Source organism: Motacilla alba, chromosome 2 (assembly GCF_015832195.1).
Source record: "Motacilla alba alba isolate MOTALB_02 chromosome 2, Motacilla_alba_V1.0_pri, whole genome shotgun sequence".
NCBI classification, from domain to species: Eukaryota; Metazoa; Chordata; class Aves; order Passeriformes; family Motacillidae; genus Motacilla; species Motacilla alba.
The window spans coordinates 94,367,680-94,391,847 of record NC_052017.1 but is presented as its reverse complement, the minus strand read 5'-3'; the positions used below and the strand labels follow the sequence as shown (position 1 = coordinate 94,391,847).

Below are 24,168 nucleotides of genomic sequence, written 5' to 3'. Positions count from 1 at the left end.
ATTGAATTATTATTGTAACATTTAGCAGAGTGTTCCAAAAGATTACCCTGGTGACTTCAACTATAAAAGTAACTCTGCTCACTTATTTTATGTAGGGCTTACTTTTACAACCAGAATATCAAATGTTTTTTAAAAAGCGCAATACATTTAAATTTTTAAAACATCCACTGGTAAACACAGCCTGGTAAACGTGAGAGAAATTTTGCATCAGGCAAATGTTTTGGTGCCTTTGGGGGATTTATTAGGAATATTTGGGATAGGTTCAATATAGACAGCAAGAGAAAGCCCCAGCACAGGCCTGCCAAATCTTAGTGAGAACTTCAAAAACATTTTTTCAAGAAGAATTTGTGGATACTATCAAGGCAGAGAAGAAGAAAAAGGATAGATCTGGAAGTGCATTGGGCCTGGGAAGCAGCAGCTGAGGAAAAGAGCTGGCTGCCAATGTGCCTGTTCCAATTAAGTTTGCATCAGGGCCATGAATCCCAAGCTCTTTGGATTTTTTGAGATTGTTTTTAGAATGTGAGTTGAGGCAAAATGAAAGCCTTCATTCCCTTGTGAGTCAAGCTATCAGGCACTTGTACTCTTAGGTGTGTGCTTCCACAGCTTCTGAGCTGAGGTAAGCTTTCCTTCGCTTATTGAATTAAGGAGGGGGTAAGTCGGAGTTTAAGGTAAGGTTGTTCTCATGTTTCATCCGGTCAAGCTCAGCTATATCAGCTGTATTCACAGAAGAGCCCAGTCATCACAATCTTGGTGGGCTTGACCTTTCCTCTCCTGCCCTTTAATACCAACATTCAGCTGTCCAAAAAAAAAAAAGGGCCACTGTCCATTTGACTTAATACTCATCCATCTGTTATGCATTTTCAGCAGTTAAACTCGCTGCCTTTGGTAATTTTATTCTATAAATTTTGTCCTAGGACAGCGACAGAAAGGGAGTTAGGAAGCCCTATTTGTTCTTTGCAGTTAAATTCTCATTTTAGTTACAGAGGCATCAATCTGGTACATTAAGTAAAATAGTGAAGTTATTACCATGAGTAATGGCTGAAAACTAATTCACATTGCCTGAACCACAGCAAATGACAAGGTGCTTCAAACAGTTCTTAAATCAACTCTCCTCTGTCCTGAGAGGCATTTTAACCTGTATCATTATGACACTACCTGTTAATTGGTTCAGTACCAGCAAGAAGCAGCACTATTGGAAGATAGATGGTAAGGAATCTTTCTAACAACAGTCATGCTTGTTACAGCCTGGTCTTTCCAAAACCATGATTCCCTTGTTGCCTCTTCCCGGGGTTCTCTGCTGGATGCTACACAAGCACTTTCTTCAGTAACCATGGGAACCAAACTCAGAGCATTATTTGGGATGCAAAGGCTTGACCAATGTTTTTGACTCACAGTGATGCTTTGTTTTAAGGATCCAGGCCTATTAACATAAAGGTTTTTACAGATTAGTGGTTTCCCACTTGAAAAACACAGTAAAGGTCATCTGTTGAAAATATTAATTCTGCATTTCAAGCAGAGATTTATAGTTCTGTGCAGAAAACTGTCCTTTTCAGTGAAAAAGAGCAGCAGTAAAAAATAAAACCATCTATCATGAACACATGAATTTTTTAGTAATCCCATGATCAATTTAAACAATGCATCCCTGAAAATGGAAATCTTGAGTTCTCTTCCTGTCTAACACATTGGCTGTTAATCTTGTTTGAGACAAGCCAAACCACCTGTGCCTCAGTTTCTGTGCACTAACCTACATCAAATACAAAAAAAACCTGGTTGCTGAGCCATTTCATCTATTCAGGTTTTTCAAGCTCATTTCCCACACAGAATACAGAAGATATTAATATTAAAAGCTATGACTGCTCTTAGTGAGATGTCATGGCAAAGACAACTTGAACATAAAACATCCTGTAACCTACAAAACCTCCTGAGTAGACACTACTGGATATCTAAGAAAACTGTGGCATCATCGAAATTTATTCCATATACTCCATTTTGTTTGTACCATAAATATTCCAAGCATGGTCTCTTCCTCCATTTGAGTCTCCACTGCTTGACTTCCAAAAATATTTGATTTTTATGTTGACATTTGAAGAAATTTTGCTTATGTTCAATTTCTTGAGAATGACTCAGGACTAGTAGATTACATTTAAATGACTAATCCACGCTTAACACAGACTTTGAATAAGTGTTACATAGATATCTTCACCAATACACAAGCAGAATATATCAAGTGAAATCTGAGGCCATTTAGGCAAATTTCTAGTTTATCTATATGACTATTTTCTGGTTTTCAACAAATTTTTGACTTACAAAAGATGATGCAGACACCTTGGCATTAAAAAACAAACCATAAATTTATTTGCAATGGTGCTAAAATCCTGCTTTGACTCTGTAAAAATGTAAACCAAATATTTTTAAATAGGGTTGTACCACTATATACGTATTTCATGGCATTTTTTAATTTTTGATCATGTCACCATGTCAAGGTTAATTTCTTACAGGCCAGTAGCTGTCAAGCCTACATTTACTTTGATTCTAAAGCTGTCTTCTAACCAAGAAGCCAAATCAAAGTCCACAGGACCAAGTTAAGAAGTCAGGCAGCATGTATTGAAAATTAAGTTGATGTAGCAAAAAATACAAGCTCCTCAATTATGGCCTTTATCCTAGAGAAGGAGCTGTATTCATACCTGATGTTCTTTAACAATCCACAGAGAATTTCAGAGATGAAGGGTTTTATTTTCCTAAAATCAAAACCACTGGATAACATCTTTATCCAAATGTTGGGGCTAAGTAAATAGAATGAGCACAAAAACTCTGTTTCTTATTTCCAACATCTTATTTCTATTATGTTTATAAACTAATTGACATTGTTTTATTGGGTATTTGAATCTCCTTCTACCCTCAAGCATTACCCACCCCATGACACACACACCCCCCTTTTTAGTCAGAACCAATACTGACAATCATTTGCAACTGACAAAGCATTCTTCCCCAAGCTGAAATAAATGTTAATAAAACCATAGGCACCACTGTAGAGTAAAGTAACATGTGGGGTTAGAAAGCACATAAAATTTTTCTGTGGAATCCTTATAGGAAAGAATACCAATTTCCTTGTGGAAAGCATTTGTGAATTCATCCTTGTATTACCTCTTCCAATATCCCAGATCTGTGTACAAAGCACAAAGTAGGCCTTTAAGAACACAAGGTAATAAATATCAGTAGACTGCACCTTCTAGTGCTGGAGAAGAGAGGAAAGAGGGAAAGAAAAAAAAGCTTTTTAGACACAGATCCCAATATCAGAATTCACCCTCAACCCCCACACCTGTGCCTTCATTGCATAGAGAAATAATATGGGATTCACATTACAGGATGATGTACCACCCTTTCCAAGCAGCTCTTGTCTCTGGCTAGATACTTTAACCCACATAAAGACAATCAATATGACTTGGGTGTTTCTCCAGCTGAAAATCAAGCCAGCATGGAGCCATACTGCTTTTCTTGTAAATCCTGAAGTGCAGATGCCCGGATGCACACCTGTGCGCAGGCAGACCTGCCCTGGGCTAACTGTCAAGAAGTGTCAACACATCCTCCTGTAATGACAGCAAAAAGGTCAAGAAAGTTTGATTTCTTTTTTTCAATTGTATTATTGTTCCAGTATTTTTAACTAGTCTTTCCTCCTAGTCAGACAACTATCCTTTGTTTTATATTTTTTGATGCATATAGACCTTTCAAGAGAAGAGATCTCAAAAACATCTTTGCTATGGATCCTATACACCAAGTCTGGACATCCAAGGATAGGCTCTCACAATGTTTGGGTCCAAAGAAGCTCATGAGAATTACTGATCTTTAAAGTATCAATAACATTGTAAGTTTCTGAAAAAAATACAGCCAGGTGCACTTGGATTTTTTTCCACACCCATCAGTGAAGTAAACAGGCAACTGACTATAGGCCTACTTTGTTTTCTGTGTGCTTTTCTTTCTTCTTCTGTCAGAGAACTACTTAACTCCACAGGTTTCTTTTGTTCACCAACACACCTCCAAGCAAGGCACAGGAAGACTCAGGAGAACAACTCACAGACCTAATGCAAGGTCAGCAGCAAAATATCTGATCACAAAGCAGTGTTTTTAGGGCAAAATGTTTATCCCACTGTCTTGTGTTCAGCACCATCATTTAAGTAATTTTGTTTTCTGAGCTGGTCTCCAAAGGAACCACTTTCCTCCACACATGGATTGCATACTCAGCTCCTGCCACTCCCATTGTACCTGTGTATCCTCTTTCACAAATTAAGGTTCCATCAACTATTGTCATCAGCAGTTTCAAATAACTCCCCCATGAAAACTACTGTTTTATAATACTCTACATTTACTAGCTTATAATGAATATCACTAGAAAATGTTTCTAAAATGAGAGGTAAAAACAACATAAATGCAAGAAAACCAGCCCAACAACCACTTAATATTTTTGACAAAATTTTGGTTTAAAATGACAATAAAATTTGTTTTTACTGTCTAATCTATAACATTGAGTTATGTTCTAAGATTCCGCCACTGTCATGAATTCACATAATGGTGCATACAGACATTTAAAAATCTGTCCCACACACAAACCGTGAACATCAGACTACTCATTTTTGGCAGCACAAAACAAGTCATGACAGTATACACACTGCTAATTGTTGGCTCAATTTGGTGAAAAATGAGCTAGTATCAGGATATTATGTCTTCAAACAACAGAGCAGCTTACTCAAAGGGATGTAGTTACTACATCCATGTTGTTAGTAAGACACAAATATCAGATATGCTACACAGGAGGGAGACCACTGGGGTTTTTTTCCTTCCCTGTATCAGGGAGATACAAAGTCTTTACAGCTGTCTTGAAAAAAAAAAAAATCAGCATTAGAAAAAAAATAGAACAAAAACAAAACAACTCTTTTCCTATTAGAACACACTGTGCAGGTTGTTTTCTAAAAATTTGCCAAAAGGAAATTATACTTGCATGGATTTTGATTTTGCAAGATTTTTGTCTTTAAAAGGCAGACAAAAATCATAGAATCTTTAATGTTTGCAAAGATCTCTTAGATCATCAAGTGCAAGTGTTGTTGAAAAATGTTCATTCAAGGACCAGACTCAAAAGGTATACCATCTACCAAATCTCTTATTCTGTGGTGATACAAACACAGTCTTATCTTCAAAATTTACTTCCAATAAATTTTCCTGTTAATTTTTTTCATTTCTTTTCATAATAAAAATTTTTAACTAACTTCAGATAATGCATGCAAAGTAGTCATTTGCACAAAACTACATGTAAAACAAAGTGAGTATTTGCAAATTAAATATTTTAAATCAATGCAATTCATTAATTTTTTTCCCACAGGTTTGACATTCCTTCTATTTTTGACAAGTGTGTGGTGAACCACAGGCTTTCCTCAGGTTTTGCGTTACAACTCTTGATTTAGGCAAAATTTCCTAAAACCTTTAGTACCACAGTTTTCAGTTGCCTTCATAACCTGTATGATTTTAAATATCTCTTACTCCTAATTTTGACAAAGCCATTCAGCACTTATATGCCAAAGTTAATTTCGAGTAGCTGGTGTTTAAAATAACCCTGACAACAGGGCAGAACTTTTCGAAATTTGGCATTTATGACAAGTATATTTCTTCCAAATACTATTAAATACCAGACATATTTTTCTTCTTAAGTATACTCTGCATTGACAACACAGAGCATGATGGCTCAGTTTATAAATTTAACACATAATTCAGTCACTGGTCCAGCGTCAGAGCATAATTGTTCCAACAAATGCAACAAAAATATTCACTCCCTTTCTTCCAAACTTATAAAGACACGAAGTAAAAAACAAGCACTGCAAATTAATCCACTGAAATGTTTGTTTTCTTCTGAGAGACTAGATTTACAAGTAGAAGTAGTATTGTGTGTGTGGTTGGTTTGCACTTGGTTAATGTTTGTTTGTTTAGGTAGCATATGAGAAAGGGGAAGACAAGCTTTTGGACCCATGAACTCTCTATGTCCGAAAGGGAAGCAGCAAAGTCCAAACCAAAATACATTTTAAGCGTAATTCCATCAATTCTCCAGAGTCACAGTCAAACCACTTTATAGAAAAGCAAGTTGGACACAGTGGACATAGAGAGGCCATGCCATGGTCAGTTAACACTTGAAATACACGGAACACACAAAAGGCAGTAGGTGAAGAAGAGCAGACTACGATACAAAATTTTGGATCCAGCAAAATCATTAATTTGATGTTCCATGCTTGGTTTCGGATTCTGTTTTTCCTTTGAGGATCAAGAGCAAGAGACTACATCTGTTCTGTGAAACATTCTTCCATTAGTAGCTTCATTTTTGATTGTGTGTGATGGTTTACTTTGGTGAAAAGTTGTTGTGCAGATCCATCCACATTTTTTTAAATGATGAAAACCACCCTAATCCTAAGACTAGAAGATGTTAGATTCAGCGACTCACTCAGAGTATTCTCAAGAAGACACTTTCCAGTGTTATTCTAATAGCCAGATTGTTCATTGCTTCTTTATAAGGTTAAAAGTATACTTTTTAAAATCCCAATTTTTGATTGATCCACATGATCAATTCCCTCAAGCTTTAGCATTTATGGGGCAAAAAAAAAAATGCATGTTTTAAAATAATAGTAATTATGGAGCATTTCTAAATATCCTTTCAAGGACAAAGATCTTGCCCACATAACAAAACCAGTAAAACATCTGCTACTGAAGAGATAAGAGCTAAATTTTATCACAACATTTTCGATCCACAGCTAGAGAGTTTTGTGGTACATGGCATATGTTCTTTGCTTCCTATTAACACTAAAATAACCAATTTGCATTATCTGAAGGAAGTGACATCATGTCTTGCAATAGGACAAACTGACTTTCTTTCCCCTCTCCCAGAGACAAATGAGAGGAAAGGAAAATTTGCACTCCGTAGACAGCTTCACAAAAGAAAAGAGCAGAGGGAAATTATTATAGATCATTCTTGATTATAGAAAGGAAAGGGAAAAGAGAAAGAATTAAATAGATAAAAAAGAGAGGGAAAGACAGAAAGCTTTCCAGACTCAGTGCTCCATTCACCTTCCTCCCAAAGCGAGATTAAAACCTTGGTAGTTAGCCTCACATCAAACATCCCCAAAGTTCAACTTGGTGAAAAGTCATAGGGTCAGATCCTTTTCTATAACATACATATCTTGCCCAAGATATGTGTCGGGCTCATATACTGCATAATTTTATTTTCCATGCAGCAGCAATCTCTCTGCCATATCCCTTCTTGCAGTGACCAGTAGATTTCACAGCAAGGAAAAATATGTTTGCAGCATAGATTGGAAGTACAACACTGTAGTCCTCTAACACACTGGGGGAAGTTTTAGGCTTAAAGAAGTCAAAGAAAATGGGCGGAAAAGGAATAATAATTCTAAAGGAAAATGCCATTGGTCAGCACATGAGTTCATTTATTTTCTGCTTTTGAATTTCCCACTGCTTACCAAACAGAAACACAGGGGTTTGTTGTCCAAAGAAGAAAATACATTTGTGGGAAAATGAAGGCTGCAGCTTTTTAGCAGATGTCAGGTTATTTTGATATATTCTGGTCATAAAGACAACAAAATAAATTATTATATAGAAACAGTCCTCACACTCCTAAGAGTCTGCAGAAAAACACACACACAAGAATATGATTCAGCACATTCATTGCCAGGTTTTAAAATTGCTTTACATAATTTAATGAAATTTAAATATAATTAAAAGGTAAATATTTGATGTTCAAGCTCTTGTTTCACTATTTTCTCTTTCGTGGATTAAGCAGAAAACCTAAAAAGACAGCAGCTTTAATTAGCTTTATTCTATTCAGATTTAGAAATTAGACAAATAGGTGACTCAGAACATACCTATTTAGTTTAGATCAAAAATCATTCCATGACTTAATAAAAATAATAATTACATAACACAAATAGTGAGGTCTATGTGTCAGGGGCCTTATATTAAAATAATTTAGTAAAGATTATCAAAACAGAGATGTTAAGGGGGTTAGATTTTTCTCACATTCCACTTTTTGTTTCCTTCTCTTTTGAGCAAGCTAAGTAATGCAGATCTCCTATCAAGCACTGCCAAACAAATTTAGTTATCCTGAAAACCACAATTTGCAATAAGTCCATTTGTGGACTTGAGCTTCTCTCAAGCTTCTCTCAATGGAAGCAGCTCTTCCATTCTGTTCTGTATTGCCTTTTTAATGGGAAACCTAAATAATGTTAAGCAAGCCTAGGTCAGGAAAATTGGGGTTTTTACATCCAATTTAAAGTCTTAAGTAGAATAGAGTTACTTAGAAGTTGTAAATGCCTCCACATTTACTCACATTTTAGGAATGGGATTCTTCCCATCTCAGTACAAAGAAAAAACATGGGCAACTTTGGGAAACGTCTCAGTGTCAACTGCCCAAAACTTCAGGTGCGTGTTCCTGGCTACAGCGTTCCTCACTGAGATGTAGCAGCCCCCAGCACACAGTTTGGAGCACATCTCCTCAGAACTAACTCTGGCTGGAGCTGCTCACCACGCTGACTCTGCTGTGGCCGCTACAGGAGCTAAGCAGCTGGGCAATGCACAGAAGCAAGGAGAGTGCCATGCCCAGGGATGCTAATGCCCAGGGATTCTAATGCAATTAAAGTGAGTTCAACAGTTTCAGTGATGTCCAGGCTAAAGTCATTCTCTAGCCTGGACATCACTGAAAGAGTTCAACTCACTTTAATTGCATTAGAATTATTAGCATCAGTTCTAAATAATGACAATAGGGATTTCCTTTCTAGAACTTTTCAAGACACCACACAGGCTCTGCTCCTGTCTCAATTGCAACTGAGTGAGTCACAATTTAAAGTGAGTGACCTTTTCAAGGTGACAGATTAGCCATATAGTGGATTTTGCAGCACCTTTAATATTTTTTTTCTGTGCACTGCCAGTGATGAACAAGACATCATACAAGCCTTGACTCAGAAAAGCACTTGAGCTGACCATTTAATCTAACAAAAGCAGGTACTGGCTTGAAATTAAAGGCACATTCAACTACTTTGCTATTAATAATTGAGATTGTTTACCACCACGCCAAGAGAAATACAACCCAGTAAAACATATCCCTGCTTTGTGTGGAAAAATTACTTTCTAAGATTTAATCCTTGGAGTATTCTTGAACTTACTTCCAATTTTCACATTTTCCCTGAAGATGTTCTTGATAACAGGTCTTATTCTCAACTGCACTGGAGAAAATCAAGTCAAAGATTTCTTCAGGCAGCTCTTCATAGTTATTTCTTTAAGTATATAGAACCCAGCAGATTCATTTAACTCAAATATCGTCTCTATTATCCTAAAATCCACTAATCTCATTCTTCTGCTCTCAATTTCAGGAGCAATTTTGTACCACATCTCATTATGCTAATAAAAGGGAAAACTTGTTTAACATTAAAAAATTTAAACTTATCAATCACATCAGCCCCAAGTAAATTGATGTTGCAATCAAAATGCTCTACCGCACTAGGGGCTTGCCAAATGAAACACTTAGACAGAAAACAATATTTTGGCAACAGACGTAAAATACAGGTATTTTAAAAGTCATCTACTCCTTAAACTTTATTTTTTCCCCTTGTTATACTATGAAACAAACTTTTCTTCTGAAAAAGCTACTTAGAGAAGTCTCATGTAAGGAATATTCTTGAAATAGCCAACCAATTCTTTTCAGTAGAGATTAGCATTGACTCATAAGGCCTATTCATGAAATTCTGGAGATTAGACAAATACTCCATACCTGCAGTTTAAAAAAACTTCCCAAAAAATAAACAAGAAAACCTACCAGAACTAATACTAGGGACTAGAACAGAACATTGGAAAAGGCCTTAAAGGAACAAAATAGTGGTAATGACTTTGAGATTAGGTGCTTGACAGCCTGTCCAACTCACAAGTACTAAATGCCACTCAATTTCACAGATCACTAGTAACCAGACTGGTAACTTGAATCTTCACTGAAACAGATAATTTTGAAATATCTGCAAACCTGAAACATCTGGGAATGTTTTTGCCCATCTCCCAGCTTCCTCATCCCAGCCATGCATTACAGATCCTAGCTTAAAAAAGGAAATATTATTTTTATTATCTTATTACAGTTCCAAAACTGCAGTTCTAAATTGGACAGTGTTAACTTAACAAGCCAAAAACTATTTGTGCTGTTTGTGCCCATCCTTTCCAGAAACAGCCAACTGAGATCCCAGGTCAGTATCCCCACACAGTAATAAAGAGCATTAACAAGTGGCTGTGTGAGCTGCATTCTGATGAGTGTACCAGTGTGTCACAGCCCATAACTGTGTCCTGTAAATATCCAGTTCCTGCAATGAGCAGAACAAAATCAGAAACAGACCAAATGACACCAACGTGTGACTTCACACAGGCCAATGCAAACTTTGACTGAAGGATGTTCTGTTCATCACACTTCCTTACTTATCCCACTAACAGCATCCTTTTATGGAAAGTATTTGACAACAGTCTCCATTTTCAGCCTGTACAAATAGATTCAAATAGAGAGAAACTTGATAAGGCATAAAGCTGGGAGAAACTAATATAGTCTGAAAAGTAAAGCTGCTTATACACTTTTGCAGATGTCTTTATGCTCACCAGCTTTAGAGGAAACATGAGAAGGCAGAAAACAGAGCAGCAGTTAGCTACAGAGCTACAAGAGTTTCATCCAGCCAATACTGACTCTGGGAAGAACATGCCAACACCATCCTCCGCCTCGGCAAGTGTCCCTTTCCCTCACACCACCCACAATATGAGGGCAGAGGGAGGAGGAAGAAGACCAAGTGCAGTAGACAAGATTTCACAGAAATAAAAATATACACAATTCAACATTTTACACCAAGATGCACACCCTAGAACATTCACCAAACTGTAAACGTTGTCAGCTGGCTAAGAAACCTTTTTTTAAGCAATATATAAAAAACGTTGCTCAGAATATTTCAAGATTATTATTGCTGTTTTCACCATTCCCCTGCCTGCCAAACTTTACCACTTGGGAGATAGTATGCACTCAGAAACACTGCCAGAAAACTATTATATTTGTTCTTGGTTTTTCCTTGTAAATTATATGAATCCCCCATTAAAGAAATATTTTCATTTTGTCTAAGAGACAATTTTAAAAGTGATTCCAGAGACAGAGAAAAATCTATGTAACAAAATGCAGAAAATTATATACTTTGAAGTAAAAATGGGAAACATTCAGCTGTATACTTTTATACATTGTACTTTAAAGCATCATTCTAATTACATTTTTTCTTTGGAATTGCGCAAGTGTAAGCTGGAAAAAAAACACTCTTATTGGGCTATCAGCTACAAAATAGAAAAACAAATTGCAAAAATAATTGAGCTTTTGGAGTTTGGAATGATTGAGACCTAGTTAAGGAAACACATACACTACTTTGATTACATAGCAGTCTCTATTCCATGTACTCAAGTAGGAATATACTGTAAAACAAGAGTTCAGACAACATACTAAAAATTAAATACAGTCTTCCTGCATTTTATCTGATTAGGTTACTATATCCCATGTTATGGCCCATGGAATTTTCACGCTTTCTCATGTCATCTATAGAAAATTTTATGATATTTGATGTGTCATAAAGGCAGAGACACATTGAAAAATTATAGCAGATCCATTGTAATGACTTCAGTGCATAATTAGCTTATCTAGGTGTTTGCAAAAAATGTGAGCTCTCACAGTAAGCTTATCAGTTTTTCAAACCTTAATATCATACAGTCATGGGGGGTTTGACCAGATCAGACAAGCTTTGAAGCACAACTAAGTCACTTTATGGTCAAGCCCCAGTCTCACCATCACCATTCAACTCCTTCAATCCAGGCAAGACCACTTGACTGGAAGAAGTATTAATCAATAGTCTTGGACCTGGAAGGAGTATGTCTAACTTCAAAAACCTGCTCTTTGATCCACAAAGTTTTAGCATCATTACGTGCGCGCAGAGTAATTATGTTAATTTTACTAATTAGTCAGTATGGATAAGACTGCTTCCCATCCCTTTCCCCACTATAAGCTGTTTGAAACCCCAGAAAAAGACTTAACAACTCTTGGTAAAATTTGTTTCTCTTTGGACTCCATCCAAGCCATTTTATGCAATTCCATTAAAGCACAGCAAACAAGGCTAAGCATTAATGCATAACTGCAGTAGGCTTTATGTTGTCAACATGGATTGGATTCAGACTGGCTCCTTCCCAGAATTATGCTTTTAAAAGCTTATTTAGTAACAAATTATACAGAAGATAAACATGCAATTAACCAATCCCCCAAGAAGCTAACAATCAAAATACTCTGTGCTGAAATATTAAACATATTATGCTGTTGCCTCCCATCACCATCTATCATTATGGCTCCTCTGTATCTATGCTGTGTGACTTCCTGCCAAAGCCATGGTTAATTAATGTAAGTACATGCAACTATTTCTCGATTTAAAACTCCATATTTGGAGTATGTTTTCCATCTTACTTTCCACAGCAGTATGGAATGTAAAAACGGAAAACAGATCAAGGAATGCTCCATATGTGTGTTGCAATTTTCACAGTGCTCAGAAGGGAGGTCCACAAGTACACCGATCAAGAGTGTGAACGAGTATGCAAACTGTGAGATATGAGTGACTTCCAGTGTTAGTACCTGCTCTTGTCATATATGCATATATTTAACAGGAATTTAATGCTATCATCTTATTCTTGTACAAAAGTTTCATACCTATTCAGTGTTTTCTGGTGAGCAGCTCCTCTGAGCACATCCTTCCTTTCTCACCAGGTAACCAACTGACTCCAGTTCCCTTCCTGCTTTAAGGCGTGGCCTCTTGACAAGCCAACCCACTCTTTTATAGCTCCTATTGTTGTTACTAGTTACAGCTGTGGCTTGTTGAAGTTAGGCCTTCTCCTCATTTTGATAATTAGCCCAGCTGCAACTCCTTAGGGGTAAGATTACTTTATATACCATCTCCATTCTATCCCCCCACACCTGCATCTGTCACCTTCATACTGCTACAAGTTTTCATTACCTCAAAATTAATTCAAAGCCAAGCTCCAACTGCTTTATTCTTACAGCTACATTAAAATCAAAGAAATGAGGCAGCTTGGAATCCAGACACATCTCTGTAAATTTTCATTAGATTAGACAGATATATATTGGATCCTATTTTCTTGTTTCTGAAGAAGTTTAGGAATGAAATAGGTAGATTTTAAGGCAGTCATTTCTTGGTATGCTCAGGAACAAAGCTTCATAAACTCAAAGTCAGTGGGTGAATCTAAAGCAATTGTTCAGTCCTTATTGTGCATGCTTTTAAGTTTAGCAGGAATCCAGACAGGAAAAGTAATGACAGAAAATAGAATAAGTCACATAAACCTGTCTGTATGGCCATATAAGAAGGATTTCTGGGCTTTGGGCTCAGCTGTGTCAGGTTAAGATTAACAGGTAACTACCCTGGTCAGGAAATACATTTGTCATATAATGTCTTGGAGGTGATATTTTATACTTCTCTGACTTCTCATTACAAAGGACCAGCTATCTTAGCCTATATCACTGCAATGCATTTTTGTACATCTACCTCCTTCTACTAGACATCTCTCTTTCTCTTTCCACAGCTGTGCCACGACTGATTTTTTCAAAAATCCCCTATGTATAGTTTCAAGACATGACCTTGTCTTTTCTTCTTTCAAAATCATATGGCACTTGGCTATCTGAATTATTTTGATACACCTTTACTTGCCTTTTTGATCAAACTCTTGTTCGAAGATACACGCTATTATAGCTCTTGATTTTCAATTTATCATCAAATTTCTACATCTTCTACTTGTTTTGAAAAACCCAATGAAAAACCCATGAACCCACATGCTTGTTGCATTAACATGACATTGTTTCTGTTCTTCCTATGGAATGTACATTATTATGTACGCACAAAATTATTACCTATATCTATTGAGGCTACAGTTAACAAACTACAGCTATGGGTAGTGGGACAAATGACACACTGCTTAAAGGCAGCACCCTATCCAAGGGGTGTTCAACCAGCCAAATTAAGAAATTCCACTGTCAAAGGACAGTCAGGAGTTGTATTCACCCATGGCACTTTCTCTCATTTTGTCCCTAAGAGGTACACCCCTCCAAGCACATTTTCTTTACCGTATACTTTTCATGCTATTCCAACTTCTGAAAAAAATACCAGTGAAGAATATACCAGCACTAAAAAACACCCAAACATGTAGTCCTAAACCACTAAGGAAATGAATTTAACTTACTTACCCTTTAAGGTTGCATATTCTTAACAAGGGAGGGGAAGAATTTACTACAAGGTTAGAATAACAATGGTAAGAATGAGGCATAGAAAATAACAAACGGCTCTCACAATCAGGGTTCTCTTCAGACACTTCAGTGTAACATTCTTACGAAGGAGTTTTGGTGGAAAAATTCAAACAGCTTCAAGGCGCAAAGGAAGTGACCAGATTTGCAGGACCTAAGGAAAGAAATAGAGACAACACATGAATGGATAGATGCATACCACTGCAGGGTTGCTGTTTCTCCTTGGGCCGGTGCTGCCAGGCTACCTCTTGCTCCAGGAGCGTCTCCTCCACGGTGCCGTCTGGTGTCTCCCTCAGCCCACCTTCCACCCAAGCCCGGATGTCGTAATATAAAAAAGCCTCACCACTGAATGAAGAGCAGGACGGCTTCTTGCGTGCTTAATCCAGAGAGGTTTATTGAGGGAGGAAGCGAAGAGTAGCAGGGACACAGCCTTCTCTGAAGGGAAGCAGAGGCAAAAAGGCCCCGACCCTGGGAGGAGTATATATACTCAGGGAGGTAGGCGGGGTCTGGGGAGGAGCTAGGGCGGAGTAACACAACACGAACCAATAGGAAAAGGAGGTAGGAGTGGTTCCAACCTTGGGACCAATGGGGAACAGGGAACCAAGGAACCTTCTAGAACAGGGGAGTGGGGAGTGGGTGACTGACACGGTGACTGACATGGTGATTGACATGGGAGCTTGCATAACACACATGTTGTCTCCCAAGGCATTCCTGAACTCTCTTCTTCCAGGCCGCCTCCCACATACCACTACAGCAGAAGTGAGAAATTTCTAAAAATCCACCTTGAAAGCAGATCAACAACCCTCTGACCTGCGACTACCATACCTTGATAGAATGTTCCCATTAGTTTCTTTCAAGCTAAGACCTCTGCCCATCCATGCAGTTCCTAACCTTTAAAAGCTCTCTAAATTACCTTAAAAAAATATCACCCCACAATAAACAAAGAAAACAGAATTTGGAAAGGACAGATGCAGTCTATTCCTGTACTAACATTTCCTCTGGCTTTCATATAAAAATATTTCTTTTCAACTCTCAGGGCTTTGTAAGTGACAGAGAATAAAATCTACAGTGGATCCAAATCTGGTTTATATGTGACTCCCATCCAAAGACAGCATCAACTGCCACCCTGTATATAAACAGCTGCTACTTCACCAGCATCTCACCTACTTGTCACTCAGCAGCTGAATTTGACCTGGACAAAGTTTGCTGGAAGGCAGTGAAGTCTGGCAGCTTTGGACATGACCAAAGTGAATGCTGTACCAAGCACAGACATGCATCAGAGCCAATGCACGGACAGACCTGCCTGGGACCACTTTCTAAGACAACTTCATCCGCAGAGAGGATCTAAGAGCCCCAGACCTGAAAACAATTACCAGGATCATGAATCCACAAGGAGAGTCTGGATACAGTTCTGTTTCCTTGAGGCTTCCCTTTTGGTGCTCCATATAGTCTTTCCCTCCAAGTCAGCTGTAACATCTCTCTCCTTATTTAACAAGCCCTCTAGATGGAGAGATCTGCCTGTCTTCTTTCTCCAGGCTCTGAACCAAGCTTCATCTTGGTTCAGAGCCTGAACCTGGTTTCTTGGTTCAGAAGCCTGAACCAGGCTCTTGGTTCATCTGAACCTCATCTTTCTGCCTAAATCTCTCAGTTCAGACAGAGGCAACTTGAAGAGGTAAGTAAGCACGGCTGACTGTACTCTCTGACCCGCATGTCACGCTGTGCCCTGAGAAGAAGCCTAACCCCACACACTTCCAAGTATACCCACCACCTTCAGGATGGGTCCATACTCTCTTCCAGGTGCTTCATGTCATGTAATTAGAAACTAGTGATCTCTGCCAGGAAGTCTGGAAGCTCTCTTCATAAAGCAGAAATGCAGACTGTCAACACAAAAGTTCTGGGATGGGGCCAAACAGGCAGAGATAATATTATGCCTTAGCCCTAAGTGTTGGGAACAGGGCATTCTGCTCTGTGAATGCTTTCAGCTGAACCAGAGAGTGAGGAAAAAGGGCTGACCAGAATCGTCTATTTGAGTTGTCATGTTTGACAGCAAGATATGCTCTAGGGAAGCATGCAGAAGGTTGTCAGCTGACATCTTTGGGCTGTTTCAGGGACAGTTTTCTGCTAAGTTGTGCTGGTACCAAATAACAGAAACCCTGCATCAAAATAAGCAGTGGTAGATAGATCACAGCACACCCATAATACAAAACTCAGAAGAAGAACAAGTGTTGAAAGGACCTGCATGGTGCTTTGACCCTGTCTGGTTTTGAGGTGCCCACTAAAGTCACTCTCTCACTCCCCTCCCTATTACTGGGCAGGAGAGACAGACTATAATGCAACCTCAAGTGTTGAGATAAGGGCAGGAAGAGATCACTCACCAGCAACCATCACAGGCAAAACAGACTCTGCTTGGGGGAATTAACTGAATTTATAAGCAACCAAGCTCAAAGTAGTATAATGAAAAGTAAAACAAATATTCCCCCTTCCCAGGCTTACCTGTATTTCTGATTCTCCACCTCCTTCCCCTCAGCAGCTCAAGGAGACAGGGAATGGGGGCTACAGTCAGTGCATCATCTTTTGTTTCTGCCACTGCTTCCTCCTCAGAGGGAGGAGTCCATCCCCTGCTCCAGTGTGGGTGTTGGGTCTGACTACACATAAGGCAGTTGGCAGAGCAGGTTATCTGTACAATATTATTTTTGTTACTATTTTCTTCATTGATCTTTTCTGTCTGCAAATTTCTTAGATTGCAAACAGTAGCATCCTGCATACGCTAAAATTAGTGAGGAAAATCCAGCTATTCATACTAAAAGGCTGAAACAGAAAAGTATGGTGCAAGCAGCTACTTTTTTCATCTTCCCTTTCAGCTACGAACTTTATACGTACCCTAGGACAGCACACATTCTAGAAATTCAGGTTACATCCATCTACAAAGTCAGAATGATACTAGTGTGCAGGGACACTACAAGAATAATGGTCTGATGTATGCAAAACAACTTAAGCTTTGCAATAAAGGCTTCATACCTTAAAGTAAATGGGAAGGCAGTGCATATGTATGTTCATACACATCCAAGTGAGTGACAAGACAATTTGTTCAGCAGACCTACAGCAGTGTCATTTGCCCATGTTTTCCCTCACATATATCTTTGCCCTATGTTATTACTGACAAGCGTGACAGCTGAAGAAACAGCCTACTAGGTGCAGCAAATGCAAAAGAATGTCTGTGAGAAGCTGAAGGGCTCCAAGATGGCAATACAACAGCAATCATTCAAGGATCTGTTGCACTCACTCTTCTGCATTTCTTCTGCCAAGAAGGAGCAGGAGCACAATAAGCAAATCTTCAGAGATGTCCTTATCATGGCCACTTGGAGCAAACACATACAAAGAGACTAAGTTCTCTCCCTACCAGGTATTATCCAAGATTTCTACACAAACAATGCACCATGCCTGCATGGCAGAATTCAATTGTATAATATAGATAACAGACAACCAAAACTTCAAAACTTTGCAATTCTGAAAAGATTTTTTCCCGTGTGCTAATGTTCGCCTCAGCAGCACTAAGGTAGTAAATTTTATATGGTAATGAATTGTTCCTTTGATACAAAGCACTCCTTCAAAATCAGGCATGCAAGTCATATCTTTACCTCATAACCTTTTCTTCAGGAAAACACACACTGTTGTCTATAACTGAATAACTAAAACAGTCTGAATTTAGGATAAAGTTATTTTTATTGTTTACTCTGTAACCAAGCACAGTGTCTTTTGCAAATCTGTTTCTGTCCTGTTATTAAGTAAAGCAGCGCAGAGCATTTGGCCAAGTTGCAATGTATAAAAGGGAGACCTTCTGAATGCATCCACAAGAACCAGCGGCACACCAAGTCCCCACTTCAGAAGACAGATAAGGGCATGCAGGCTGCAGGAAAGCACAACTCACCAGAATCATCAGCAAATCCTTGACTATATTTATGGGGCTTGAATTTCCAGTTTATGGATTTCATTTTGCTTCTGTAAAAAGTTGTTTGGACAAGAGTCTGACTTACTAACAGGGGGCTGTTCTCGTCATTACCAAGCACACAACTGAATAAGACCATCTATTTCTGCAGAACAGCTCCAAAGATTAAAAGTTTGCTCTTGCATTCTTGCAGCTGTAAATCATTAGCTTCTGCAATACGATGGTCATATTTCCACAGCTCCCAAATTGGAGAGATAGAAATTTTTTAAAAACATGTCAAAATATTTTTTTCTTAATGCTTTCTCATGAATCTGTTTGGCCATCTTTAAAGCAGCTCTACCACATTACACTGTACAAACAGAACTATGATATGGACCCCATCTTGCAATCTCACTTGCTTTTAGAATTCCCTAAATTACTCCATGATAGAAACTGAATCTCTCCTGCTTCCAGCTGCATCTGCTCTACTAGATATCCTGTACTGGTCATGGCCCCATATATTGCCCCAGTTATTGCTCACTCCTGCTGTTCCTTAGTATTCCAATAGCAAAAAAACCCAAACCAAACCCAATCCCATATTTACATATTAAATACATGTACGGGAGCAAATTTATGTAAGTTAATATTTGTACCAAATGCTTCACACTTTTGCCAATATCAAGAAGTGAATCCTTGCTGCTAACTGTATGTCATCTTAAACATTTTCATTATGTTACATGTTGATTATTCTGATACTTAGTCTACTCTAAAGAAAAAAGAAATGCATTTTGTTTCTAGTTTTAGTTTCACAGGAAAAAAACCTCTGTATGTTAGACCCCCATCCCCTTAGCAGGCACCACCACTCCATGCTGGGAGAGCACAGCCAGTTGTAAAATTGCTCCTGCCACAAAAAATTTGCAGGAAACTGCCTTTTGGCAATTAGAAAAGGGACTGAATACATTGCACAGTCAGGGTTAACTGTTACACAGAATTTCACCCACATAATTAATAATTTTTTTTATTTTTCCATAAAAGTAGAACAAAAAATTCTAAAGTTTTATATAAAAGTTTCATAAGAGCAGGAATCCTACAAAAATACATTCATATGCAAATATGTTGAATAAACAAACCTGTATAAAAACAGTAGGGGAAAAGCATTTGGTAGAAGAGAAATATCAGTTGGTCATAGGACATGAGAATACAGCTATATATTCATCTGGTTTCTGCCAACTGCACACACAAATTTCTATAAAATTTTTGCATCTTTGCACACAAATTAATACCTAAATGGTAATGGTATTGTTTATTAAAACCTCTGAATTTTATATTCTGACTCATTTGCATAGTTAGAGGTCACAACACATTAACTTGGCCCAGCCACAGTGTTGCTCTAGTTCCTCTTTTACAACCTTTGAACTGGCAAATGGATAACCAGAGACTTTCCTCTTCTACTAATTTACTGTAGCAGGTACTGTAGCAGGTACTTTCCCTTTCCTGCCCTGCAAAACTTATGCTCAGACATAGCTATCAGGTGCTAACAACCTGTTTTAAAAATAAAATATATAAAATAAAATCTTAATCTTTTAATATTTGCAAATCCCCCATATTTCCAAACAATGTATTTCTAAAACATATTGTGCACACAGCAAAAAGAAACAAAAAATGCTGACAAGTACTTTTTGCATTCCAGAACATTAAAATAAGATTTAATGCAGTGTCACTTCACTATAAGAAAACACAGAAGAAAATAAATCATGACAGCCTTTTAAAATATGTTAAATTTATGTTTTGTATTGTGTGTTCAGACCTTACCAGTTTTCATAATCCATGAATTTTCAGAGCTGCTAGGGACCTGCAGAGAAGTGCTCCAGTGGCAGCTACTTTCTTTGGAAAGGCTCTTTTCTCAGTAAACAAGGCACAAAGCTGCTATTGCTGATAAGAGGTAGTCTGATCTATCAAACCTCCTAGCAGCAAAGCCAATTTTCCCTTCCTCCTCTCATCCAGAAGTTTGAAATCCTTTGATCTCAGAGCTAGGAAGATGTTTACTACTTTTCCCAGGTAGCCGATTCCTCCCCTAGCCTTTCCCATGCCCGAAGAGAAGCGGTGACCATGGCAATGACTGCACCAGCAGCTGACCACCGAGGCTGAAGCTCTCCTACCCCCAACAACATCTGCTCTCCTAGAGACCCCATCCTCTTATGTCCTCACATGTTGTCCCTGTTCTTACTTGTTTCCACTGCTTCTCATGTCTCACTGCCTCTTTTTCCTTCTTTATCAACACAACTCTGAACTCCAAAAACCCCAATTTTACGCATTTAAGGATGTGAGGAGACATCAGAGGAATATTCTTATCTCCAGTCCCTCCTTTATCTCATGCCTGGCTGATGGGAATGTTTCTCCAGAAGTTCTCTTGCACCAGTACAACTGCAGATCGCGAAGAGTTTGAGTATAGGCTTCACTAGGAGTGAGGTCAATATTTAATAACAGCATTTCTCCTAGTTTTGGTGGCATCAACAACGTCAAAGCCCAAAATTCAATGATTGACAAATGCCTCCTAGTTTTGAAGCAAGAATCTTTCCCTTCATACACACACAATTTCCTTCTTTCACAGACTGAAATAAGAAGTTTTGAAATAAGCTTCTGTGGGTGATGGCAGAATGTATCTACTGACTCCAACTACAAAAAAGGTTGATACGTATCTAAACCAATAAAAATCAATATCTCTGCAATTAACAAAATAAATGTAGACACTCCTTATGTCAACAGCAATTTAGCTATTTGAATATCATTAGAATTAAGATAAACTGCAAACACTCTGCTGGGACAATGGTTAAAGAAATACCACCTACTTGAGACTTTCATCCTGAAAAATGCCAACTATTTGGTACCATCAACAAAAATTAAAATATAATGACAAGACTATAATACCATGAATGATGCTCTGTGGAAAGAAAGATGATCAAGTATTTAAAAATATATGTAAACCTTATTTCTGTGCTTTACACAAAGTACAATCCCGTAAAGAATAACCGTGAAAACAGCAACATAACTCCTCACACAGGAAATTTAGTAGGACGCAAGGACTGGCACTTAATTTTCACCAGTTTTTCAATAGACTCTGAAATGTTTTGAAGTATTAAAGATATGATTTTCTCAAATGAAAAGGAAGCCTCATCCCTTAACCTCTCATCACTTCTGGGTGTCTCAGATGTGATTGCTGAAAGACTGCCTGTGCCTATATTTAGATAACTGTGAAGATCAAATGGTATAAATGCTATGATAAGTGCCTTGCTTGGGTTTTTATCTAGTAATCTGGCAACTGGGACAAAAGCATCTTTCAATTTAGAACTCAAAATATTATGATCTGATATTATTAAAAATATACATCTGTCACTGAAGAAGAGCTCAGTTTGAAGGGTCATGGAGCAGGAGGAGTAGTGTCCCTTTACAATGTGTTACCAAACTTGGCTTCCTCTCATTTCAGAGTCTACTAAACACATCCTTCATCTTTAAAATAAAGTTCATAAAATCAGAGGGGAAAAAAAGCAACCTTCAAGTTTCACAGTTCTTTTCTCATGGCATCACTTCAAAGAGTGTTTTGGTTTCAGAAGAGATTATATTATTTTCTAAAAATGACTTCAAGTCCTGCAGTACCATAAATACTCAGTTCCCACTGGGTAATGGGTAACACAAGGAAAAAATATTGTTTAATTTAACATTTTCTACATTCCTGAAGATTTCTCAGAACACCATGGCTTTTCTCTACAAACTTGGATTACATGTGAAAAATGTGATATTAATAAGAATTTTCAGTACAGAAAAAAATTCGTCTGTTACCCTTCAGAGACTGTTACCTTTGAGATTTCTCTCTCTCAAATGTTTAAGGATAAGCATTAAGGATATTCTAAATAATTTCATTTAATGTAATACATTTTTTGTTGTTCTCTTGTGTTCTATTACACTCTCAAATTTCCACGGGGATTGCCTCTGGTATATCAAGATGTGTTTCTCCATCAGTGCTGCAGAGGATTGTCACTTGCTACTGGTATTACATATTTACATATTTCTTTGCTAAATTATGCTGGAAAATCAACATGGGATGTCTGAGATTAACACAGGAAAGTTATTATAAAGAAGCTCAACTTAGTAGGAAGTTGTCTTTTTGGTTCAACTGAAGTAAATATTACTGATTTTTAGAGGGTCATTACTTCAGTCTCTAGCTAGAACAACCCATAAATTCCAACCCAAAGCCAAGATAAAGCTCCTGTTTAAAAGACATAGACTTAATTTTTGGATACCATTTTACCCAAAAGTATATTAAAAAAAAAAAAAAAAAAAAAGTGCAACAGAAAGCCTTATTGGTAGATTTTAATAAAACTAAGCATGCACATACTACCTATACAGGATTAAAGCCTACATCACTGTAGCTGAGAGGTTTATCTTTCATTTAAAGCAATAATAATAATAGCTGTGTTAAAAGTAATAGTTGTGTTTTGACACGTCTTCAGTCTATACAAGTCTGCTCTTTGATTCAGATTTTTACATTAAGATACAAACTGCACAAAAGAGTGTTCAAAAGCTTAATATGCAGAGCTCAGTTTGCATTTTTTCCTTCTGAAAAAAAAAACAACCAGAATAATAATGCATACACCAATGACAATTTTATCAAGAAGGTATTCTAAGAACTTCTATGCCAAGATTTATCTACAAAGGACAGTATAGATTGGCTTTTTCTCAAACTGGAGAGCAAAATTGGCTACAACCACACAATCATTCTCTGGTTTACTTGTTTTGGTGTCATACAGTTGGACTCTTTAGAGATACCACTACAAAAACAAAATCACACAGGCAACTTAAACAGAAAGAGTTTCACAGTTGTTTAAAAAAAGAAAAAAAATTAAAAATATAAATCTCAGAGGTAACTATGTGCTTATGTGTGTGCTTAAACATCCCAGCTAAAATTCTGATGTCAATAATGGCCAAATCCATGCTACTGTTTCAGATCTACTTGAAACTATATTCCAGACAGTATAGCTATATCATTCAGAACTACTTCTAGTAAATGTCCCATGCAAACACACCCAGCTGAAAAGCTACCACTGAAAATATGCCAGAAATTACAAGGAGTAAGGTGCTAAGCAGAATTATAAATAAATAAATAAATAGAGAAACCCAAACACAGACCCAAAGAGGTAGGAAGATTTTAACACATTCCGTTTCTGAGATGTTAATGATCTTTACTTGCAAGTTAAGTGAACTGCAGAGAAGACAAAGTTCATTCTCAGACTTGACCAATTAGCTGTTTCAAGTTCAAAGGTAATGCTTTGTGCAAGCTTGGCTCCATGGATTTCTATTAACAGAATTGACAAGAAAAGCTGTCTTTTTCTGTGAAACTTCAGAAGCAGTTTTCTGAACTCTCATTTTAGCAACAGCCCATGGTGTTGGTCAGCACAAAAGACTCAGTTTATGGGAGAAATCAGACATGTCTAAAAGTTGTAATGACTCACATCCCAGTGTAAATACTAAATCAAAAAGAAAAAAAAATCATAAACAGCTTTGTAATCTGAGCCCAAACTTTGATTTATCTTTTGTTCATCTCACTGTTTTTAGTCTTTTCAGAATTGTTTGTAGAGCCCTGCACATGTAAGTTAATGTATACTGCACTGGAGGCAGATTCTGATAGAGATGGGGATATGTGAGGAGAAAAGAATCAAAGACAGCAAAGAATCAAGAGTCTTATTTAATTGAATTTGGATTTTTTGATAAAATGAGATTAAATCCAAGCCAAATTTAAAAACATAAAAATATACAGTTCAAGGTAAAGTTTTTAAAATCTGAAAACTTAGTGGTGTTA

The 24,168-nt window shown here is 37.5% G+C and overlaps 1 long non-coding RNA gene across 50 annotated transcripts in view; it reads right to left on the bottom strand.

Annotated features, from left to right (window-relative positions):
- Positions 1-23,548, bottom strand: part of LOC119697101 — a 105,924-nt gene extending 82,376 nt beyond the window's left edge. For 43 of the 50 annotated variants that reach the window (XR_005255729.1, XR_005255768.1, XR_005255739.1 and 40 more), the window contains exons 1-3: positions 14,733-14,834; positions 14,333-14,543; positions 3,145-3,235 (exon numbers count right to left, since the gene is read on the bottom strand). This is a non-coding gene — a long non-coding RNA (uncharacterized LOC119697101). Of the gene's footprint in view, positions 1-3,144; positions 3,236-14,332; positions 14,544-14,634; positions 14,835-23,498 lie in introns of those variants that run through there. The other 7 variants (XR_005255774.1, XR_005255762.1, XR_005255769.1 and 4 more) reach the window with 6 other exon arrangements.
- Positions 23,549-24,168: the final 620 nt, after the last annotated feature.